Source organism: Papio anubis, chromosome 3 (genome assembly GCF_008728515.1).
Source record: "Papio anubis isolate 15944 chromosome 3, Panubis1.0, whole genome shotgun sequence".
Lineage (NCBI taxonomy): Eukaryota > Metazoa > Chordata > Mammalia > Primates > Cercopithecidae > Papio > Papio anubis.
The window spans coordinates 23,791,103-23,815,511 of NC_044978.1; the positions used below are offsets into that span (position 1 = coordinate 23,791,103).

Sequence of the window (24,409 nt, forward strand, 5' to 3'; positions counted from 1 at the left end):
AGGAATTTCCACTCTGCATATACAAGAAGGTATGTACCAAAAAGGCTCATTTTACAATTTCTTATGACAGTAAAAAACTAGGAAAAAAGCTAAAATAAAGAAATTGAGGTATATACATACTTACAGTGAAAAGAAAAATAAATAAAATTGAATTACATGAAAGCATATACTGTACATATAAATGTTTTTAAAAGCATCATGGAGCCGGGTGCACTGGCTCACTCATGTAATCCCAGCACTTTGGGAGGCCAGCCAAGGCAGGCGGATCACGAGGTCAAGAGAACAATACCATCCTGGCCAACATGGTGAAACTCTGTCTCTACTAAAAAAAAAAAAAAAAAAAAAAAATACACAAATTAGCTGGATGTGGTGGCATGCACCTGTAATCCCAGCTACTCGGGAGGCTGAGACAGGAGAATCACTTGAACCCAGGAGGCAGAGGTTGCAGTGAGCCAAGATCACAACACTGCACTCTAGCCTGGGTGACAGGGTGAGACTCTGTCTCAAAAACAAACAAACAAACAAACAAAAAAGCATCATGGAAAAAGTGCAGACTGACACATATTTTAAAACTGCAGATCCCTCATATATGAAATTTCAAAACATGCATCATTTCATATTATTTACGGAAATACATGCATACAGTAAAAATACAAATTAATGCATAGCAAAGAAACAGACCAACTTTAGAGGAATGGCTCCTTTTGAGAGAGTGAGAAGTAAACAGGACCAAGAAGAGCTATCCAGGCCTTTCAATTAAATCCGAAATGCTTTATTGTATCTGCAACATTTTATTGTATCTGTAGCATAGTGGATGTTAGTTATATTATCTGTGATTTTCTGTATGTTTTTAACACTTCGTGAGAAATTTAGCTTGACAAAAGACACTGCACTTATTAAAGTGAATAGTGTGTTTTCTCATAGCAAATAAGTCAACTTCTCCAGCACCTGGGAATGTCTCAGCAGGAAATGTCTAATAGTAATTGCTCACACAAACGCTTTAATATGCCCTGAACAAGAATATAACCTCCTATAATGATTTTGAGTGCACACTTTATATTCCAAGGGCCTCTGGGGAGTAACAAAGGAAATTCAAGTGGAAAGCCCCATCCAACTGGCAGCTCCTGGTCCCCTGAGGCAATCTGCTACTCTGAGCAGTAGTGGAGGAACAATTCTCACACTCTCAGGGAGGATTTAGACCATCTTTGGTCCTGTATTTGGATTCATTATTGGGACTGCCTACTGGAAAGCCTACTCTAGGGACCAGGGATAACTGAAAAGAGTGGGAGTGGGAGAAGGCAGTGCACTTCTTCAAAACTTGATACATTTCTCTTCTAATAATAGTAAGTTTGAGGGAGTCGTTATCATCCACAGACATAGACAATAGTGAGAACACACAGCTAAGGTCCTATGTGATGGGTGGACACCATAGGTGAGGTCCTAAGACCTAGAAAAGCCCAGGATAGCCCAGGACTGAACCTTGACATCTAGTTACAGTGGTGGAGCTCTGTGCAGCCATGGAAAAAGAATCCCAAGGACCTCATGGTTAGTCATCTTCAGAGCTAACTTTCCCACAGAACAGCTCTGTTCTTGCCAAACAACGAATGACCACACTGTGGGTCCCAAAGAATGCTGAGCCTGGAACTCAGAGATACACTTCTATGGGAGGACATTGGCTGCTGTTCTTTTATATCAGTTTGGGATTAAAACAGGGCTTTGTTCTCTTAATATGTAAACTAGAACTCTTAACTTTTATAAAGCACTTTCAAATACACAATTCATTAGATGCTTACAATCTCCTAGTTTCGCTGATTTTGGATTGTTGGGGAAAGTCAAAAAAGTTGATAAGAGGCAGAAATAGTGGCATTCTTAGCCTGTTTTTGCTGCTATAACAGAATACCTGAGACTGGGTAATTTAAAAGGAACAGAAATCCATTTTCTCATAGTTCTGGAGGCTGGGAAGTCCAAGATCAAAGTGCTTCCACCTGGTGCGGTTCTTCTTCCTGCGTCCTCATGGGGTGGAAGGAAGAAGGGCAAGAGAGGATGAATGCTGCGTCCTCACATGGCATAAGAGCAGAAAAGAGAGAAGTCATTCCTGTAAGCCCTTTTAATAATAAACAGCATTAATTCATTCATGAAAGCGCTGTCTTCATGACCTAGACATCTCTCAACACTGTTGCATTGGGGATTAAGTTGCTGACACATGAATTTTGGGGGACACATTTAGTCCATAGCACAGGCTCTAGGATAAGGTGGAGAAACAGAATTTTTAGGGGCTGGAATGCTTCACAGGCACATTCCTTGGCTTCAGGTCAAGATCTCAGGCACTACCATTCTTTCCCCACCGTCATCCCAGAAAAAGGCCTGTCTTGTTCCTTTGTCCACAACCAAGTGTTGCTTCAAAACTTAACTCAGGAACTAATTATTCATCTAGTACAGAAAAAACAGTCTCACAACTTTTTTCCAGCTCTCTAGTAAAAAAAAGCACAAAACCAGCCCATTGAGGTTTTCTAGTTGTTTCACATTGAAAGAGTGAGAAAAGGCTTCTATCTCAATTCCTATTCTCAATTCAGTCTTATAGAGCAGTATCTTCCAGGACAGCAGAAGTGCTAGGCTGGCTGTCTGTCTCAGGATAGTCTATGATGCTTGTTAAAATAAACATGGATGGGTCCTATTGCTAGGGATTTGTATTTTTTGTTTGTTTTTTTGGTTTTTTGTTTTGAGACAGAGTTTGGCTCTTGTTGCCCAGGCTGGAGTACAATGGCGCGATCTCGGCTCATGGCAATCTCCGCCTCCCAGGTTGAAGTGATTCTCCTGCCTCAGCCTCCGGAGTAGATGGGATTACAGGAGCACGCCACCACACCTGGCTAACTTTGTATTTTTAGTAGAGATGGGGTTTTGTCATGTTGATCAGGCCGGTCTCAAACTCCCTACCTCAGGTGATCCGCCTGCCTTGGCCTTCCAAAGTGCTGGAATTACAGGTGTGAGCCACTGGGCCCGGCTGGAATTCTTATTTAATAGGTGTGAGGTGGGGCCCTAACATCCACATGTTTTCCCAAAATTTCATATGTAATTCTTAGGAATAGCTAATTTGAGAAATCATGATGGAAGGAAAAGACAAGATCACTGTGAATGTTTCAAGTAGAGGTTTAGGGTGCACATAGGACTGAAGATTCATCTATATTTCAAAGAAGTTCTCATAAAATTTTGGCAAGGGCTTTCAAACGAAGGAACTTGAAAAGAATGTAGCCTTCACATAATTTTATTTTGACATTCAATATTACATGATATAATAAGTAATGCACTGGTACTGGCTGATAGAGATTGTGAGAGCCAGTTGTTAAATTTTCGGAGATTTTGTCATTCATTTGTTAAACTATTGGTAGCTTGAAATCAGCTGGGGTGAAAGTATTCACATTCTGGAAATCAGGAAATGCTACAAATTAGGGCATTAACCCCCTGGGGAGTTTGTTGTAAATTTACCATCCATCCCACTGGCTGTAGAGGATGTATGGAACAATGTATTATAAACATGAACATTTTACGTAGTACTATTCTGTCACTCTTTTAAATGTATTCAATTGAAACTAATACCAAAAATATTTGATACCCACCAACCATTATCCACTTTAAAAATGCAAAACCATCTCTTCTTTCATAGACTCAAAATTTACATTATCCCACTTTCTTTCTGAGTTCATACTTCCTTTTGACAATCCATCATAGGATTTTATTCAGATATAACATTGTAAGCTTGAAAACCTGCTTTTGTTCATCTAATTACATTTGTCTGTAATAGAGGAGGTACAAAAATTGAAATTAGAGAGTTTTAAAATTTTCTGTGATCACAATGGTCTAAGTTTTAAAAATCTTTTTTCTGGATTGAGTTATTAGTACTGTGATTAGACAATTAATCCAACAACATAAATGTATTAGCAAGGTAAAAAGGATTATTCATTATATAAAGCATTTTTTGGAAATGCATCTTTTGATACAATGAATGGCCTATTAAAATTAGTTATATATGCAAGGATAAATATTATCTATTGCTAGCATGAGACAGGCTTTACTGAAAAACAGTTGTTAATAAATAGAAATTAAAATAGTTTAGTTATATGAATGTCCCTCAAATCTCGAAAGTCCTTTTTAGTTACAGGCCAAAAATCACATAGTGATTTGGATCTCAAAAATGGTCCTTGATGTGTGAAATATGTGGAAGCTGCATGTTGCAGATGCAAAATAGGATCTGGGGTCATACACTCCAATTTTAGTCACTCAGCATCCTGCCTCTGTGACCTCGGATCATTTATGAAGTTTCTGATTCTTTCACATTACTTATCTGCTAGATAAGTGGATAATATCCCCATCATGTAGGGCTGATGTGGGGATGAAATGAAGTAATAAAAAGAAAATGTTCTTGCCTCACTTCACATAACATAATGTTCTCTAGGTTCATCTATGCTGTCACAAATAGCAGGATTTCATTCATTTTTATGTCTGAATAATATTTCACTATGTGTATATACCACATTTAATGTTGAGTCCTTATCTCGGTTATTGCGAATACTGCTGCAATAAACACGGGCATGCAGATATCTCTTTTAACAAATTGATTGCAATTTCCTTGCAGATATACCCAGTAGTGAGGTTGCTGAAACATTTGGTTGTTCTATTTTTAGTTTTTTGAGGAAACTCCATACTGTTTTTCACACAGGTTAATACTGCCTGATCTCACACATATGTGGAATCTACAAAAGCTGATCAAATAGAAGGAGAGAGTTGAATGGTAGTTAACAGGGGCTCAAATGATTAAGGCTTAGGGAGGATGGGGAGACGTTGGTCAAAGGATACATAACTACTGTTAGATGGGAGGAATAAATTTCAAGAGAAATTTATTTACAACAAGGCAAAATTTATACCTTACAGCAAGGAGACTATAGTTAATGATAATATAGTACATTTTTGAAAAATTTAGAGTGGATGTTATGTACTCTCACCACATAATTCATTTGAGGTAATTCATTTGCTAATTAGCTAGATTTAACAACTCCACAGTGTATGTATACTCATGTTGTATGTGATGAAAACATACAATATTATTTGTCCATTTAAATTAAATAAACTTAAAATTTAAATTTTTCTAAGTGCAGTGAGAATGTGAGTGTTCAATACATGGTAGCTCTCATTTTTTAAAATTTAATTATTTTAGGAACTTTTTTATTTCATGATGTGAGATACACAAGTAGGCTATTCTTATAAAAGGTCATAAGGAAATATAAGATCTCAGTGATTTAAAAAAGGAGGATTTTTAGAGTCTTCCAGGAGGCCCAGGAACTCCTTGGCAGGCCTAGGTATTTAGAATATAGGCTGCTTTTTTTTTTTTTTTTTTAAATTATACTTTAAGTTCTAGGGTACATGTGCACAACGTGCAGGTTTGTTACATATGTATACATGTGCCATGTTGGTGTGCTGCACTCATTAACTCGTCATTTACATTAGGTATATCTCCTAATGCTATCCCCCCCACCCCCTCCTCACAATAGGCCCCGGTGTGTGATGTCCCCCTTTCTGTGTCCAAGTGATCTTATTGTTCAGTTCCCACCTATAAGTGAGAATATGCGGTATTTGGTTTTCTGTTCTTGTGATAGTTTGCTGAGAATGATGGTTTCCAGCTGCATCCATGTCCCTACAAAGAACACGAACTCATCCTTTTTTATGGCTGCATAGTATTCCATGGTGTATATGTGCCACATTTTCTTAATCCAGTCTGTCACTGATGGACATTTGGGTTGATTCCAAGTCTTTGCTATTTTGAATAGTGCCGCAGTAAACATACGTGTGCATGTGTCTTTATAGCAGCATGACTTATAATCCTTTCGGTATATCCCCAGTAATGGGATGGCTGGGTCAAATGGTATTTCTAGTTCTAGATCCTTGAGGAATTGCCACACTGTTTTCCACAGTGGTTGAACTAGTTTACAGTTCCACCAACAGTGTAAATTTGTTCCTATTTCTCCACATCCTCTTCAGCACCTGTTGTTTCCTGATTTTTTAATGATTGCCATTCTAACTGGTGTGAGATGGTATCTCATTGTGGTTTTGATTTGCATTTCTCTGATGGCAAGTGATGATGAGCCTTTTTTCATGTGTCTGTTGGCTGTATGAATGTCTTCTTTTGAGAACTGTCTGTTCATATCCTTTGCCCACTTTTTGATGGGGTTGTTTGTTTTTTTCTTGTAAATTTGATTGAGTTCTATATAGGTTCTGGATATTAGCCCCTTGTCAGATGACTAGATTGCAAAAATTTTCTCCCATTCTATAGATTGCCTGTTCACTCTGATGGTAGTTTCTTTTGCTGTGCAGAAGCTCTTTGGTTTAATTAGATCCTATTTGTCAATTCTGGCTTTTGTTGCCATTGCTTTTGGTGTTTTAGACATGAATCCTTGCCCAAGCCTATGTCCTGAATGGTATTACCTAGGTTTTCTTCTAGGGTTTTTATGGTTTTAGGTCTAACATTTAAGTCTCTAATCCATCTTGAATTAATTTTCATATAAGAAGTAAGGAAAGGATCCAGTTTCAGCTTTCTACTTATGGCTAGCCAATTTTCCCAGCACCATTTATTAAATAGAGAATCCTTTCCCCATTTCTTGTTTTTGTCAGGTTTGTCAAAGATCAGATGGCTGTAGATGTGTGGTATTATTTCTGAGGGCTCTGCTCTGTTCCATTGGTCTATATCTCTGTTTTGGTACCAGTACCATGCTGTTTGGGTTACTGTAGCCCTGTAGTATAGTTTGAAGTCAGGTAGCATGATGCCTCCAGCTTTGTTCTTTTTGCTTAGGATTGTCTTGGCAATGCAGGTCTTTTTTGGTTCCATATGAACTTTAAAGCAGTTTTTTCCAATTCTGTGAAGAAAGTCATTGGTAGCTTAATGGGGATGGCATTGAATGTATAAATTACCTTCGGCAGTATGGCCATTTTCACAATATTGATTCTTCCTATCCAAGGGCATGGTATATTCTTCCATTTGTTTGTGTCCTCTTTTATTTCACTGAGCAGTGGTTTGTAGTTCTCCTTGAAGAGATCCTTTACATCCCTTGTAAGTTGGATTCCTAGGTATTTTATTCTCTTTGAAGCTATTGTGAATGGGAGTTCATTCATGATTTGGCTCTCTGTTTGTCTGTTACTGGTGTGTAAGAATGCTTGTGATTTTTGCACATTGATTTTGTATCCTGAGACTTTGCTGAAGTTGCTTATCAGCTTAAGGAGATTTGGGGCTGAGACAATGGGGTTTTCTAAATATACAATCATATCATCTGCAAACAGGGACAATTTGACTTCTTCTTTTCCTAACTGAATACCCTTTATTTCTTTCTCTTGCCTGATCGCCCTAGCCAGAACTTCCAACACTACGTTGAATAAGAGTGGTGAGGCTGCTTTTTTTTTTTTTTTTTTAAAGGATCTTACATTCTTTTTGTGGAACTAAAGCCACAGTGGTGAATTTTGGTGGAGATGAACACATCAGGACTCTTACACTCTCATGCAGTGGGATGTCTCTGCCAAATTCCTATAGTATTTAATGGGAAATATTGATACAAATCTTTTTTCAGGTCAATGAGAACAGTTGGCCTCCTAAAAGTCCTGGTCCTTAGGCAATGAGGAATGGATCTGTTGTCAATTTAGGGTTGTGTAGTCAAGATTATAAACAGGAGTAGGTTAGAAAATGCTTATTCAGCAAAGCGCAGAGTGGCTTTGGTATAAAAAACTTTTAAGAAAACTTACAAGAGCCTTTGGATCACTGCTCATCCCCTCCAAGTGACACAATGACTAAATGTTTGTGAATTTAATAACTTGAATCACACAAGACTAAGAAGAAATATGAAGTCTAAGTAAATCTTATTTCTTTTTTTCCCTGAAACCAATGAAAAAAACTATATTCACTACACAGTATTTCCAAAAGTCTGGACCAGTCAAGGTTTTAATTAAAAAGCCAAATGTCTCTGTTGATGAATTTTAAGCCAATAGGAAATTGAAGATCAAACTTCAAACCTCTCAGGAAAACAGTTTTGAAAGGAAATGCTCACAGACCCACCGCTGGGTGCTGCTCTGATAAACAGATGAACCCTTCCATATGTGCCTAAATTCCAGTTACACCCATTGGCCAGAGCCATTATTGGCCAAATCCTGCTGCTAAAACCGCTAGGCACTGATGAGAGAGGTGCCAGAAATAATAAGCTGGAGCTTAGGCAAAACCCAAGAGGAAACACTCGATGTCAGATATGAGTTTGCCATTGTTTTGAGGGAACATGGATGGAGGAAAGAGTAAATGCCTGTGTGTTTGAGAGTCAACGTATATACCTTGACTATCAGACTGGATCTTATTTTCCTTGGCCGTTCAAAGCTGACACGAGATCATCTTTTGCTGATATTTACTTAAGTGGTGACATTCATTTCCAGGCTGCTCTCCAGAGTTATTCTAGTGTTAAGAACGCTTTTTAAAATAATAAATATATGAAATAATAAAACATCAAGCAGATGTTTATAAACATTAGCCAAGCTCAATTAGTGTAATTGTGACACTATATCCACTCAGGGGAAATTCATTTTGCTAGAGGGGACAAATAATCACCTAGGCTTCCCATGCTTATACTGAGTTTTTATCATCACTAGTATGTGGCAGGGAAGCTGCAAGCAGGAAAATCTCACAAAACACAGGCCTACTCTCTCTCCTTATATGCTCCCATGGCTGTTTCTATAAAGATGCCCCACAAAAACCATAACTGAATCCTAGATGGACAAACCAGTAGTTCCTTTAAACAACCAAAAGCCACATAGACTTTGAAAAGCCGATAAATGTTAAGCTGACCCAGAATCATGTAGTTTCTGGACTTGGCTTTCCTATTTAGCTAGCCACAAGACAATTTAACTCGCCACTTAGAAGAGTTCAGAGAAGCCACTTCCATCTGAACTGTATAATAATATTTATAATCCCCATAGTACCACTAAGAATCACAGAATTTTAGAGCCAAAAGGGACCTGGGAGGAGATAATATCCAACCGATAAAATTCAGTAATATTCAAAAATTACTTAGTATTATGTGCCAGAATTGTATTGCATTGTTGTATGTCTACTAAGTCCCAGATCTTGCAACTACAAAAATTGACATAATTGGCCCCACCCTTAGAGAGCTCACAGTATGGAAAGAAGAAAAATTCATACAGAACAAAATTAAACTACAATATGAGCAAGCTCACCAACAGAGATACAGACACAGGAGCATGAAGGAGTTAATAATTAATGTTTTCAAAGTTAGTGACAGTTTCCTGGAAAATGTAAATTTTTGTTCTGTTGGGAAGGAGAAGGAATATGTCATCCAGCAGAAAGGTGGGGGAGAATGATAGGGGGAAGAACGCCAGAAGGAAAAGGTATTCCAAGAATAGAAACCAGCAAGAACAAAATAAACAAACACACAGGTGTTAGCCTGTGTGCTGTATTTGTGTAACATGAGTAAAGTCTGCAGTGACTGAAATGTAGGTGGGTGGCAGAAAAATGCTGTTTGACTACTTTACTAAGAAGCCTAAGCTGATCCCCAATAGGGAGTAACCTCGGATGAGTTTTAGCAACTTAGGGTAGCATAAAGGGTGATTGAAAGAAGATTGAGGAAGAGGCTCTGAACATTGTCAGCGGCAAGCAAACTATGGAAGTACTGATGAGTTCTAAATTGGAGCACTGAATGAAATCAGTTAATGAGAGGCCAGTGAAGTCTTAAGTTTCCTTTTCCTTAATCCCAAGATTTTTGTTTTCTGTCTGATTCTACATACTGAGAAAACACTGGGTGAAAAGTTACCCGAGGTTCAAGTAAAAGTGCAGCACGGCACCCTATTTAAGAGCAGAGGTTGCCTCCTTTGACATCCTGGCACTATAGTTATCTGCAGGGTTCATGTTCAAAGCCTGGCGTCAATTGCAATGTGGGGAATTTGAGGGAAAAATCAGTCATAGGAAACCAGAAGAAGACATGATCCTCAGCTGCTTGTGGAAAACTATCCTCAGCAGGACTTTGGTATTGTGAAATATTTTAATAATAATACAGGCCTATGAATTCTTGGTATTAAACAATGTGCCAAGTACCTGGCAGCCAGCACAGCTGGAGCAGCGGTGGGACTGGAGCCCCAGGGTTGCTGCCGCCCTGCTCTTGAGCTCCCTGCTTCCATGTGTGGGTCCCACAGAAATGTTCTTCACTGAGGCAAAGGGGACATCGAGGCTTTGTGGCTTGGGGACATCGAGGCGATCTCCTTGTACCAGTCTCTGATAGTTTTGCTTAGCCTCTGCTTGCCTGCCTGACTTCTGCATACTTCTGACCACATTTAACCAAGACCCCTGCTTTGCTCACATCTGGCTCTGTCATCTGTAATTTCTTAGCCCGCACCCCAAACCTAGAGCTCTTCAGGGATCTGGTACAAATAACTAAAATGGCTCTGAGATACAAATATACTTATATAAAGTAAATTTTTAATGGTATGATTTGAATTATGACCACTTAAAGACAGAAATATGGTTGGCTTTTACCTTCTTTTTCCTATTCATACTTAGAAATGATTCCAATTGTTTTAGAATGTTTTGCCAAATATTCTCTGCCTCTATTTTAATGATATCTGCCTAGATTTTTTTTCTGTCTTTCAGCTTAATAAAACGAACAAAAAATATTTTCTGAAGTTAATCATAAATATAAAACTATGTAAAAATCTAATAGATTATTAGAATTAGGAGAATGGGGGCTATAAAATATGACCTGTCTCCCAATTTATGAACATCTTCTATGAAATCACGGACAATTTTCACCAAGACACTCTCACGGACAGCTAAACTATAAAACAAACAAACAAAAATGAACAAACAAAAAAATTTGTATCACCTTTTATCCATTTATCACCTTTGATGTATAGATAACTTCAGCTACAGTTGACCCTTGAACAGTGCAGGAGTTAAGGGAACCGACTCCCTGCAATGTTAGAAATACAAGTATAACTTTTGACTTCCTAAAAACTTAACTACTTAATTGCCTTCTGTTAACTGGAAGCCTTGCGGATGACATAAACAGTCAATTAACACATATTTTGTAGGTAGTATATATATTATATACTGTATTCTTACAATAAAGGAAGCTAGAGAAAAGAAAATGAAGGCCATTATCTTTAGCAGACGAATGCAGGAGCAGAAACTCAAATACCACAGATTCTCACTTGTTAGTGGGAGACAAACGATGAGAACACATGGACACAAAGAGAGGAACAACAGTCACTAGGGCCTATCAGAGGGTGGGAGGAAGGAGAGGATTAGGAAAAATACTAGTGGGTACCAGGTGATGAAATGATCTGTACAGGAAATCCCCATGACTGAAGTTCACCTGTATAACAAACGTGCACTTAAAAGTTAAATTTGTACTGCTGAATTAAAAGTTAAATTTTTAAAAAATCATAAAGAAGAGAACATGTATTAATGAATATGTTCATCAAGTGAAAATGAATCGTTGGAAAGATCTTCATCCACTTCATCTTCACATTGAGTAGGATGAGGAAGAAGAGGGGTTGCTCTTGCTGTCCCAAGAGTGGCAGAGGCAGAAGAAAATCTGCATATAAGTGGACCCTCACAGTTAAACCCTTATTCAAAGGTCAACCGTATATAAAGTTGGAATCTGCTTACCTCTGTCTTCCAACCATTGGTCTTATTTTGCCTGTTGAGACCACATAAAGTAAGTCTATGCTCTCATTCATAAGATAGAGAGAGATGAAGAAAGGAACTGTAATCACCTAGATTTATATTTTCCTGAGCTCTGTATTCCCAGGTCTATCAATCATTACTTGTGTGAGTCTTACAAATCCCTCACCCTTTTGGTCACCCCTCCTGTGGAAACTCATTATTTTGTCAAGGTTATTTTGGTATTTCTAGAGTATTGTCAGAACATCTGGAGATGATACTTCTGTTAATGCTATGTAAGATTCCATTTTTTTTTCAACATCTGTGTCACTGTTGATTCATTTTAAGCTTGGAGCCAAATGAAATCCTTAGGTCAATTATTTACCAAACTATTTGCTTTTAAACCAAATGTTAACTATTTCTTCTACTAGCAAACCAATAGGGAAGGAGGTGTAAGGACTGAGAAGGAATTAGCTAGTCTAGGCAAGTCTCAGAAAATTTTGGAGAAACACATTTCCATTTGAAATTCTCTGTTTGTAAGGTAATTTATTATTTTTTTCATTTGAAAACATCATAAAGCTGAGTGATATGGTATTCTCTGGGGTAATTTGAATTCTGTCTGACATTACAGTATGTATGATAAATTGATTGCTAATAGTGCTAGAAATATTTACTTTCTAAATAATTTGTATCAACAATCTTATTTAAAAGTTACACAAATGCTTACTAGGAGAACTGAAATATATGTGAAGCACTTTGGTATCTTCCATTTACCAATTCAGTGTTTATTTTGTTTGGTTCAACACTGTTATACCAGGACCAGGGCCAAGAATGGACAAGTTGTTGAATAAATCTAAGATAGTACTTTCTGTCTACTGTGTATTAAAATTCCATTAGCAATCTCTAATTTCTCTCTTTCTTTCTTTTTTTTTTTTTTTTTTTTTTTTTTTGAGATGAAGTTTCACTCTGTTGCCCAGGCTGGAGTGCAATGGTGTGATCTCGGCTCACTGCTACCTCTGCCTCCCAGGTTCAAGCAATTTTTCTGCCTCAGCCTCCTGAATAGCTGGGATTACAGGCACATGCCACCATGCCCAGCTATTTTTTGTATTTTTAGTTGAGACGAGGTTTCACCATGTTGGCCAGGCTGGTCTCGAACTCCTGACCTCGTGATCTGCCCGCCTCAGCCTCCCAAAGTGCTGGGATTACAGGTGGGAGCCACCGTGCCCGGACTCAATCTCTAATTTCTTTTCACTTCGTTTCGTGTTTGGAGAGTGCTCCTTGTGGGGCAATTATATATTTTACCTGTGTTCTGTTTTTCAAATGCAAACACTTTGTTAATATGCATGGGAAAAGAAACTTCTTTCTATAATTGGACCAAAATATTATCTTTTCACAAAGGAGATTGTATATTACACCTATAAACATAAAAGTATTAGCTCTAAAAGACAGTGCTGTGGTGTTGGAAAATCAGTTTCCCAATTTCAGTTTCAAAAATTGTATTGAGTTATTATACATGAAAGACCTGTAGCTACTAAGTGCTGTGGTCTCCATTACAGCAAAGTATAGCAAAGTATCCCATAGTGAGGGATATATATATATATATATATAAATAAAACATTTATGTCATTGCAGAAAGTTCTACAGGCCAGCACCAAAGGAATTAATATCAAAATTAAGAATACTGTACTTTGCCACTATGATTTCCAGGTACTTCCACATGAATAATTGTGAACTGCCATAAATTATATGAAAATTAGATATAAATGCCACTCAGAAGATGACAGAGGACGAGAAAAATCTATAATGTGATACTGATCACATTATAGATATAGTTTTAAATGGTTTATATATATATATATCCAATTCCCATAATATAAGTTTTTAAAAGATCCATTAATTTAGGTGTTAAGAAAATATTAAGATTTACTATTTGGCTTCATAATCTTAGGCACTTTGTTAAAACCTTTGGCCTGTTTTTGAAACAAAATTTCTTTGAAAAATCTACTTGCTTTCTCCAGGACAATAAAAAAAAAATCCCTTCCCAATATTACGTTGCTTTTGTTGAAAAAAGTCTTTCCTTTGAGAACTTGAGATCTCTGATATTCTCATGCCCCTGGTAAGTTCCCTGTCCAATTACCTATCATCGCCCAGCTGTGATTCACACCGTGCACTTAGATTTAGTGACTAAAAAAAAATTTATACCCAGAACAGTTCACATGACACAGGTCAAAGGGACAGCATGGATAATTCTCAGCACACAGATGTTCAACAGAGACAATGCGGAGACCAGCATGGAAATATTACTGCATTTGTAACTCCAGTGTGCTGTGGCCATTAACAAAGAGAAGCAGTGCAACAACGTGTGTTCACCTGTCTACTCTGGCCTGCAACATTTCAGTTCGCCATGTCATTGTTTTTCTAACTACACCACTGAAGATTCAATCTGGAAAGAAAGTCACTAAAGATTGAATAATAAAGAGAATATAATAGTGTTTCCTCTAATAAGTCCTAGTGGTCACTGCTAGCTTACTGTAACACTTTGTAAAAATATGAATTAAAAGACAACGGCCTTTGCAACAAAAGTGATTTGCTTTAGAAGCCAAAGACTCATTACAGTGCCGTGAGTTTCAGAGGCAAAATGGCAAAAGGAGGAAGTAGAACAAAGTAAAGGAAATATTCAAGCTGGTCACAGAGGAAGGCCGTGTCAAATAAGTATGAAGTCAGAGTTCACCAAAGCCACTTGTGGATAGAAATCAAAGGTAACCTTTCCAGGTTGAGGCCATGCATTTTATCTGAGCTCTGGCCACACAGTGGAGACTTTGGGAGACCTCCAACTGATGGTTACCTTTAGAATGTTCACCTCCACAGGAAGACAGACATTTCATGCATCCAGCCAGTATTTATTGTTTAAGCTACTACGCTAGGTGCTCTGAGGAATGCCCAAATCAGCCAGGCTTCTGTTCTGAATTCTACCCTCCAAGTGTCTAGAAAAGGATAAGCCAGGTACACAAATAACAATAATACAGGGTAGAATTTGACAAGAACTATGAGAGTGGCATAAACTGCCATGGGATTGAGAAAAGGAAAGAGATCCCTGCAGGAGGCCCAGGGGAGGCAATTCTGGAAGGGTCGCTGGTGGCTTCACGGAGGAGATGGCACTTTTTAAATTCGGTAATTCACTAATTGACCTATTCATAAACCTTTTCACTTTCTTTTTCAGGTCCTTCTGGAGGTTTCCTCATGGAAAGATGGATGAAAACAGAATGTGGCCTCCATCAATGTAGCACAACATTAGGTAACAAAATTAACGCTACTTGATAGGGGTCAAGTTATGCTTAAGCAGGAAAGCACGTGAATCCTTCCTAATCATCTAGTGGCGATGTCCAATATGGGGTCCACTAGCAGCATATGGCTACTTGTATTCAAAGTAATTAAAATAAAAATAAGTTAAAAATTCAGTGTTTCAGTTGCACTAGCTAAATTTCAAGTGTTCAATAGCCATGTATGGCCAATGGCTACCATATTGGACAGAGCAGATATAGAATATTTATGTCATTGCAGAAAGTTCTACAGGCCAGCACCAAAGGATTTAATATCAAAATTAAGAAGACTGTACTTTACCACTGTGATTTCCAGGTACTTCCACTGAATAATTGTGACCTGCCATAAATTATATTGAAATTAGATATAAATGCCACCAAAAGATGATGGAGGACTAGAAAAATCTATAATGTGACAGTGATCACATTATAGATATAATTTTAAATGGTTAAAAATGAAATTATTTGAATTTTAAAATGCCTTAAGATACTTACCATTGAAAACATTTCGAGAGAGGTAAATCAATTAAACACAGCAGTAGTCAAGAAGGAGGAGTCACGAGAAAAAGATCAGAAGTGCTTAAGGAGGCCAGGTGCAGTCGCTCACGCCTGTAATCCCAGCATTTTGGGAGGCTGAGGCCGGCGGATCACCTGAGGTCAGGAGTTCACCTGAGGTCAGGAGTTCTAGACCAGCTTGGCCAACATGGTGAAACTTCGTCTCTACTAAAAATACAAAAAAAAAATTAGCCGGGCGAGGTGGCAGGCGCCTGTAATCCCAGCTACTCAGGAGACTGAGGCAGGAGAATCACTTGACCCTGGGGGTTGGAGATTGCAGTAAGCAATCAAAATTTCACTCAAAGAAATTTTGCTCCACTGCACTCCAGCCTGGGTGACAAAGCAAGACTTTATTTCAAAAAAAAAAAAAGGAAAAAGCAAAATGGTTAAGATGGGTAATCTGAGTTAAAAATTAGAAGAAAAGAGGCAATGAAAAAAATACACTTTAGTCAAGCATCAGGAGGGATTTTTTTTTAAGTGAAAATGATAGAAAAGGAGAAATACTCTGGGGATATAGAAGACATCTTTTCTGAGGCCATTATCCACATAATCTAATTCTCTGGATTTATCTAAATCATCTACAAGGAGCCCACTTCCCTTACCCAATTTCTTTTGTATGACAAAGCGCTTGCTATAAATTTGTCTGCTTATTTTTTTAATTAAAAGAACATTTATGTGTAATTTTAATGCCTTATTGAAATTAGTCTTTCAACTTCAACATTATAAATCAAGTTATAAAGCCCCAGGGGATTAAAATATTGGGTCACAGATCAGTGGAAATTTTCTTAATGATTCACAGCGAAATACAACTGCCTGAAACTGAGCAAAAGTTTCCTACTGAGAATTCAAAGAAGACATAATAGTTTGCCTCATTTATATCTCTATCATAATTAAAATAAACTCTGAAGGAACAATCTAAGATTTATATATATATCTTAGGTAAACAATATTTAAATTTTGTATTTTGACATTTGCGGCACTGAGGAATGTACACTTAAGTATCTTAAAGAAACCAGCAAAATATCTTTCTAAGAAAATGAACTAACTTTCTTCTTATTGTGAAATTGGGATTACAAAAGAAATGTGTGCATTTAGAAAAGGTAACCCAACACACAAAAACTTTAATGATGTAGTTAATGCTTTTTAATTAATGGAAGTGAGCCTCTTTAATAACCCAAGTTTTGAAGAAGGTCACAATTTCAAAGCTGCTTGAGTGGGAAGCAAAAACATATTTGATGTAAGACATCATAAGTAATGAAGACATTTTATGGCTTTAAATATTATTTAAGGTCATTTGTTACTTAATGTAACAAACAGGATATTTTTACATGTTAAAGTAGCACCATACGAATAATCGATCAAAAAATAGTGTTTCATGAGAAATTGGAGGTTGGGGGATTAAAAAACCCAAATATTAACACTATTACCTATTGTATATTTGAATAGTGTTTTCAAGTTGCTTTTAATCCTTAAAACAGTAATATCTGAGATGCATGATTACATCCTTCCTACAGGTGGAGGAACAGGACTTAGAGAATCCACATAGACTTGAGGTGTTAAGCCACTTTCAAATCAAAGCAAAACTTTCCCAGTGGGGAGCCCAGTGGATTGAGAGCTAAGAAGTGGAAAATTTGGTGTTATGACCTAGTGTTCCAGGTTTTCTGTTCATAATTCAATTGTGGTAGACATTCGTGCCACTAATGGCTATCTCCTTCAGAGACATGGAAAGTTTATACTTCCCATCGCTTTCAAAGCCTGGCATGGCCATGTCCCTTGTTTCAGCAACTATATGTCCATGGAAGTGATGTCACATCTTAGCAAAAGCATTTAATTGACAGCACAAGACTCTCTAGCCTTCCCTTCTCCAGCACATGTTGATATGCATCTGTCCTGGACCCGCAGAAAGAACTAAATGTTTATTTTCTTGAGTCTCTGAGACATTGTAATTGTATATTACGGAGCCAGATCTAACCTATCCTGGCCAAAACATTTTGCACAGTCATGCTGCATAACAACTCTTCAGTCAATGACAGACCACCTATATGAGAGTGGTCCCAAAAGTTTATAATACTGTATTTTTACTGTTCCTTTTCTATGTGTAGATATGTTTAGATACACAGCTTCTTATGACTGTGTTACAATTGCCCACAGTATTCAATACAGTAGCACGCTGAACAAGTTTGCAGCTTAGGAGCACTAGGCTATACCAATTAGCACAGGTGTGTAAAACCTAGATGGGTTTGTGTAAGTACACTCTGTGATGTTTTCATGATGAAACTGTCCAATGCAACGCATTTCTCAGAAAGTATCCCCATCATTAAGGTATGCATGACTGTATTTTAAAACTAACTGGGCCCCAATTTTATCACACACTTAAAATGCAGCCTTTTCTTTTAATTACTATAATATAAAAATGTTTGATGGGTGCTTTGGTGCACTCAAAACAAATTCTCTGAAATTCCTTCTCTAATTACATTCCCTGCTACTTTTTATAACAAATCAATTTACCTCCATTTGTTTTTAAGAGGCTTCCTCTTAGAACCAAGCCTCAAAATAGCAATTTTTGTCTTCGTGCTGACAGTCAATGACTGTTCCTGAATTTTCATTCTTTCTCTCTTACTATCATCTTTTTCTCTTCTCTAGAACTTAACACTTGGCTGTTCTGTAGCTACCAGATACTAACATTAAAAAGTTGCCTCTGCCACTATTCTGTCTAATAGTAGGTATTTTTTAAAGAGATTACAACTGCAGCTGAGAACATACTGGTACTTTATTCATCAGAACTCAAAGTCAAACTCATTTAGGCCAAGGGAGGGACTTTACTGGATCAACGAGTTCGAGAAAGAGCTAAAGAATGAGAAGGTGTTTCACCAGGCTGGCCAGGCTGGTCTCAAGTTCCTGACCTCAAGTGATCTGCCCACCTCGACCTTCCAAAGTGCTGGGATTACAGGTGTGAGCCACCAGGCCCCAGAGGCAGAGGTTACAGTGAGCCAAGATCATGCCATGACACTCCAGCCTGGACGACAGGGTGAAACTCCATCTCAAAATAATAACAATAATAATAATAATAATAATAATGAGAAAGTGGCATGGACAGAGGGACAACTGTTCCTCAGAAAACCTGGAACCGGTGAGAAAATCCTGTTTTTTCCTCCCTCCAGTTTGATTCTATTTCTTTCTGTGTTCTAGTTTCATTCTTGAGACCTATGGACAATTGCTGTCACATGACAGTGGCAGCTCACACATTTCACATCTCATAGACCTCTCCACCTGATAGATACGAATTCTTTTTCAATTACAGTATGAGGAATTCCAAGGGAGGTCTCAGGTTGGCTCAGTTTGGGTCAGATGTCTGTACTTCAACCAACCAATTAGGACAGAAAGGAGGATATCTTGCTGGCACTTGGGGCAGGTCTTCCTCTAGCCTCCAGGTGGCAGGGCTGGTCCCACAGATGGAAGGACAGCAAGGTGAACAGACAAAACTATAGATGCCCACTATAGACCTACCCCAAAATACTGATGTAGTTTAATCTGGTGTTAGTTCTTAAAATTAAGATGTTGAGTACAGTAACTGTAGTATAGTTTAATCAAGTAAGTTAGATTACAGTGGGTTTTATACAGCTATACTTCTGCTGTAACTGAAAATCTGCTTTTTAAAATTATTATTATTTTTAAAGATAGGGTCTCTCTCTCTCTGTTGCCCAGGATGGAGTGCAGTAGCATGATTATAGTTCACTGTAACCTCAAACTACTGGGCTCAAGCAATTCTCTCACCTCAGCCTCCCAAGTAGCTAGGACTGCAGGAGCATGCCACAACACCCAAGGTGATTTTTTTGTTGTTGTTTTGTTTTTGTTTTTGTTTTTGTTTTTATTGTTGAAGAGACAGGGCTTCACTATGGTTCCCAGGTTGGTCTTGATCTCCTGGCTTAAAGCAATCCTTATGCCTTGGCCTCCCAAAGCACTGGGATTACAGGCATGAACCATACTCGACCTTCTCCTTTTATTTGAAGGTAAAACTGGCTTACAATTGCTTTTAAACTAAAAACTAACAGTGAAATCTGGAAACCATGATCCCAACTTTGCATGAAGATTAAATGGAAAAAAGCATAGATCTGAGACAAAAAGGCTGCTGATCCCACCTGCAGGTCAGCTCTATAGTCAGAGTGCTCTTAATCTCACCTCTTCTGATCATCCTTCCTCTTCTACTTTAACCACTTCTGTGTTTCAGTAGGTTGAAACGACCTCTTACTGCACATTGAAAATCACGTTTTCAAGATGCTCCTCAATTCATATATGGATAAAAAAGGTATAGAAAAGGGAAATTCACTTGTCCTGCTCTTGTAGGAAAAAAAAAATTAAGTATTCTCATTGAAATAATTTAAGAATAAAATATGAGAACACAAGAATTTCCTTGGTAGAGTCTTTATTTCATAAATTAGTTCCTAAAACTGTAGAAGTGTCTGGGTGAGCTTTTCTAGGGTACTGGGGATGATTTTCATTTGGTGGGAAGAGTTTCAAAAAACAAATGTCTACATCTTTTAAAATCCTAACCTATTTTCTGTATGCTACCATTTAAAAATATTATGCCTACTTGAAAATCAAAAGGTATCTATATATGTAAAAATAGGATGATCTTAGAATTTGTTGCCTAAGCTTGAATACTTTTGAGATTGAAAGGGGGGCATTATTAAAAATACGGCTGGACAGCAGAGTAAATTGAAACAGTTCTGCCCAAATCAAATCTTAAAATCACTCTACTTAGAAACAACAATTGATCAGTTTGGCTTCCCATTATGCTCCATTTTCTACTCATATTGTAAAAGAAAAAAATCCTTTGCTTTTTTTAAAAATGGGGAACGCTACAATTGACTTATTTTCCATGAAACATTCACATGGAACTGGCAAATTTTTAAAAAGAAAGCCTGATTATGTGTATAGTCTTAAATCACAGAGATGCCATTTAGAATCTATAGTTTCCTAGCCCAGCTAGAGTCAGTAAGTCAGGCCGTTACACACTGTTACCATTTGGACTTGGCCGAAAGAGAACGAGGCCTTGAAACTCCACAACTGTGGTGGACCACAGCCTCGCCCCTCTCCCACGGCTCTGGAGATTTCCAATGGGCTGAGGCCTCTGTCCAACAGCAGAGATGAAGCCATAAATCAGTCTTTCCTTGAAATCATGGGGAGAGGACTGGGGCAGTTACTGGCTATGTTTATTCTCCACAACGGCCATTCTATCCCGACTTGTTCAGAGCAGTTACTTTCAGATTAAAACTGAAAGGAATGCATCGACTGAATACTGGACAAACTGAAAGTGTAAAAAGAAAAAAGCAGAAATTATTTTGAAGTAATTCTGCTTGCCAGAATTACGTATGCTTTGAGCTTTTCTTTCAACTCATTTCCAATTTCTAGCATTATGTTGTCGTTATTCAATTATGATCTAAAACAATATAGATATTGACACAAGGCATTACTGCAGTGCACATTCTGACGGCTGTGTTCTGCCCATTAATTCCTGTACTTCTCTTACTCTCCAAAAACTATGAAATCTCTTAGTATTGGTCATTATTTAAATCCCTCATCGATATTGGAAAATCTCTTCGCTTTCTAAGTGTGCTTTCGTTCTGTTTCTCTCCGAAGGTTTTCCCATATTCTATTCATAGAAATGCACACTTCGCTTACACAACTATGAAGCACATTTTTTTAAACTTCATGGCCTGCTTCCCATAATTCTAAGGCACTCAAATAGAGATGTCAGATAGACATCCCATTTTCTTCCTAAATGGAAGGTAAGGAAAAGCAGGTGACATTCCAAGAGCCACGCTAAATAAAGAAAAAAAAGTCTCTGGTAACTGTGTGTTGAGATATGAAGGCCAATGGTCCAATTATACACTATGAAACTCCATGAGTGAGTACAGGTTAGTTCCTTTATCTACAAGGACCACCACAGTGCTGGATGAAGCCACTTAAAAGTGAATTCTGTCAACTTGTGAAGAGCAATTCTCTAGTACCGTAAGTCTTTCAAAGTATGATTTATTACCTCCAATAATACTTAAATATAGGCTGAAATCATTCAATCATTTTTTCACAGATTTAAATAAATTTGTCAGAAAGTTATAAATCATAGCCCAAGGGGAGACAGTGAAGCCTATAATATTCTGCACAGTATCCATTTGGGGTATGAATCAATCAATCGTGCTCACAATAAATTGGACAACTTATGTGCCTCACACTATTAAAAATAATTTCAGTGAATGGGTCATATAATTTTCTTAGTGGTACGCAATAGTCTCTTTTAAGCTTGTGAAATATGTTAAATGTTAAAGAAGGAAAGGAATACATACCCACATGTATATATAGGCATATATGTATACATCTTTATGTGTGGATACATGCATAGGCTACACATATATGTGTTGACACATATAGATACAGATAATGATAGAGAGATAGAGGGGGAGAATAGATATACATGTATAGAATGAATTAATCACGGACAACAAACAGAGATGTTTAGAGTTAAAATAATTATTTACCAATGTGGTATAGCGTTTGATGCATGACAACTGAGTGAATGATCTTTTCTCTCCCACAAGCACAGATCTCCACAGTGCTAAGTTTATGAATTCACTTTTCTACAGTTGTAAAGACTAAATAGGATATTTCCAGTTCATCATTATGAGCTCCTAATTTTATGAAATGTAAAGGACTCACAGATACCCAAGGTATGCAATGGAAGTCATCTCTTCAATAATAACAGGCATTAGGATTTAACTTTAGTTTTAAGATCTTAGGGCTTTTATGTGTTTAGAAAACCATTCAAATGATAATAAAACTGAGAGAACAGCTGCTTTTGACAGTTTAGTTTTCTTCTAAGCATCACGACTAACTGCGACTAATCCCTCCAAATGAACTTAATTTTGCAGAATGAAGCGTATTTGATATGAACAAATATTGAACAAAATGTTTCCTGTGAAGATGAGCCAGAGTCGCGCATTCACCCTTCTTGACTGTTGCAAAGTCACCTGGGGACACTTAACATTCCATAATTCAACAACCCTGGCCATCTTTTACTTCTAGGGAGTAGTAAACTTTTACTTTCTTATTGGAATATTTTATACCTGAATATGGTTTATGTCCCAGTTTTTACTTTCTTATCTTACTAATAACTCACTTTTAGACAGAAATAAAGAAAGGGGACTTCAGCTGACAATAAGAAAAATGACTTAAGTGAACAACAAAGAAATAGATGCCAAAAAAGCCCTCTTCTTATTTTTCTGTTTTAAGTATTTATAATTTTTGCATTCTAATAATGCCTTTGTAGAATTTGGCGTGTTGGCTGGATGATTTTAAAATGGATGATAATTTACATTCCGATGCATCCCATACCCACATAGCAATGGGATTGGAAAATACTTTCCGGCCACTCTCAACAATGGTTGTGATTCTCTGATTCTCAACAATTTACTCTGAGCAGGTAAAATAAATTATGAGTAGCAAAGGAGAAGGTCATAAATTTTCCATAATATCATTATTATAATTGGGTTATCTACCTATGGAAAAATGCAAGTTCAAATGCACAATGTTCTAGATGCTGGATTGATAAAAGCCTGAAAATTAGTCTTTAATAAAAACGGTTTGTAATCTAACCCAGGGTATGTCAATGAACCAAATGTGCATGACCGAAATGTGCAAGAAAATCTCTTGGAAAATAATAACTCAATTTTTCTAAGTACTTTGCAAACATTTTCTCTAAAAGTTTTATAATCTGACTCATTACAGAGGGCCCTCAACGGCCCCCCCTACCCCGCAAAATTATAGCCAAAACCCAACAACAAAAATTAACAGTTTTTGGTTGCCAATGTTGAAATTACTTTTTCTGTTCCAACCCCCTTTTTATCTAAGTGGCTCCCAGAGACCAACATCTGAATGAATGCAGGAAGGTTTCCTTTGAATGTGCGATTATACTGGCCCAAAATAAAAACTTAATTTTTCCCTAGATCTTTTCCTAGGAATCATATTATTTCGTTGTATAATATGTTCAAGCTCTGATGGTGTCTATTTCCGCAATCACATCATGGTATCCTAACCCCTTACCTCCCTGAGGTTCACAATTAAGCTGCCCAGCAATTTGAGAATAGAGCCCATGTATACTCCACTGGATAACCAGCAACCTTCTGCTGAACACTATGAAACTCCCACCAGTAATGAAATGCATGCTTTGCTAGCAAGTACTATCCAGCTTTAGAGAACAACATTTTCTTTTTTCAGTTTCGCATGCCATAAAAAACCAGGAGAAAAATATTTCTTTTTTTCTTTATTTTCCCCTTAGCTCAGAAACATAAATAGTGTTTCTAGATCTTTGGCCCCACTATTTAAAGACGGTGATCATTGTGTACTTAAGACTTTTTTTATTATTCAAATTATTTTATTTCTTGGCAGAAAATTAGGTCAAAAAATAACCAGAGGCTTTAAAGAATAGGAACAAACAGCCGTTTAGGGCTGTTTTCTGGTTTTTAACCATCTTTACAAACATATCAAAAACCCTATATGGATCTTATAGAAATAAGTAAGAGTATATCAAGTAAGCCTTTCAAGAACAACATGCTACAGACTGTTCTGTAAAGCAAAGAGAAAAAAAAAGTGTGAATGTTTTTGCATGTGTTTATTAAGAAGGCTGGGCAAATGTACTCATTCAATTAGGAGTCCCAGATATCCACAAGCCTAGGAATCAAGGCACATCGGGATGGATTAACAAGCACCATGGTTGAACATCTCCAGTTTTGGGTTTAACATACCTGTAGTCATGATTTGGGGCACATGAAGGGCACAAAAAATAAAA

The 24,409-nt window shown here is 37.4% G+C and overlaps 1 long non-coding RNA gene across 1 annotated transcript in view; it reads left to right on the forward strand.

Annotated features, from left to right (window-relative positions):
* Nucleotides 1-24,409, forward strand: part of LOC110743355 — a 75,357-nt gene that overhangs the window by 38,336 nt on the left and 12,612 nt on the right. Inside the window, exon 3 of the long non-coding RNA XR_002522292.2 lies at nt 14,913-14,987. This is a non-coding gene — a long non-coding RNA (uncharacterized LOC110743355). The remainder of the gene's footprint in view (nt 1-14,912; nt 14,988-24,409) is intronic.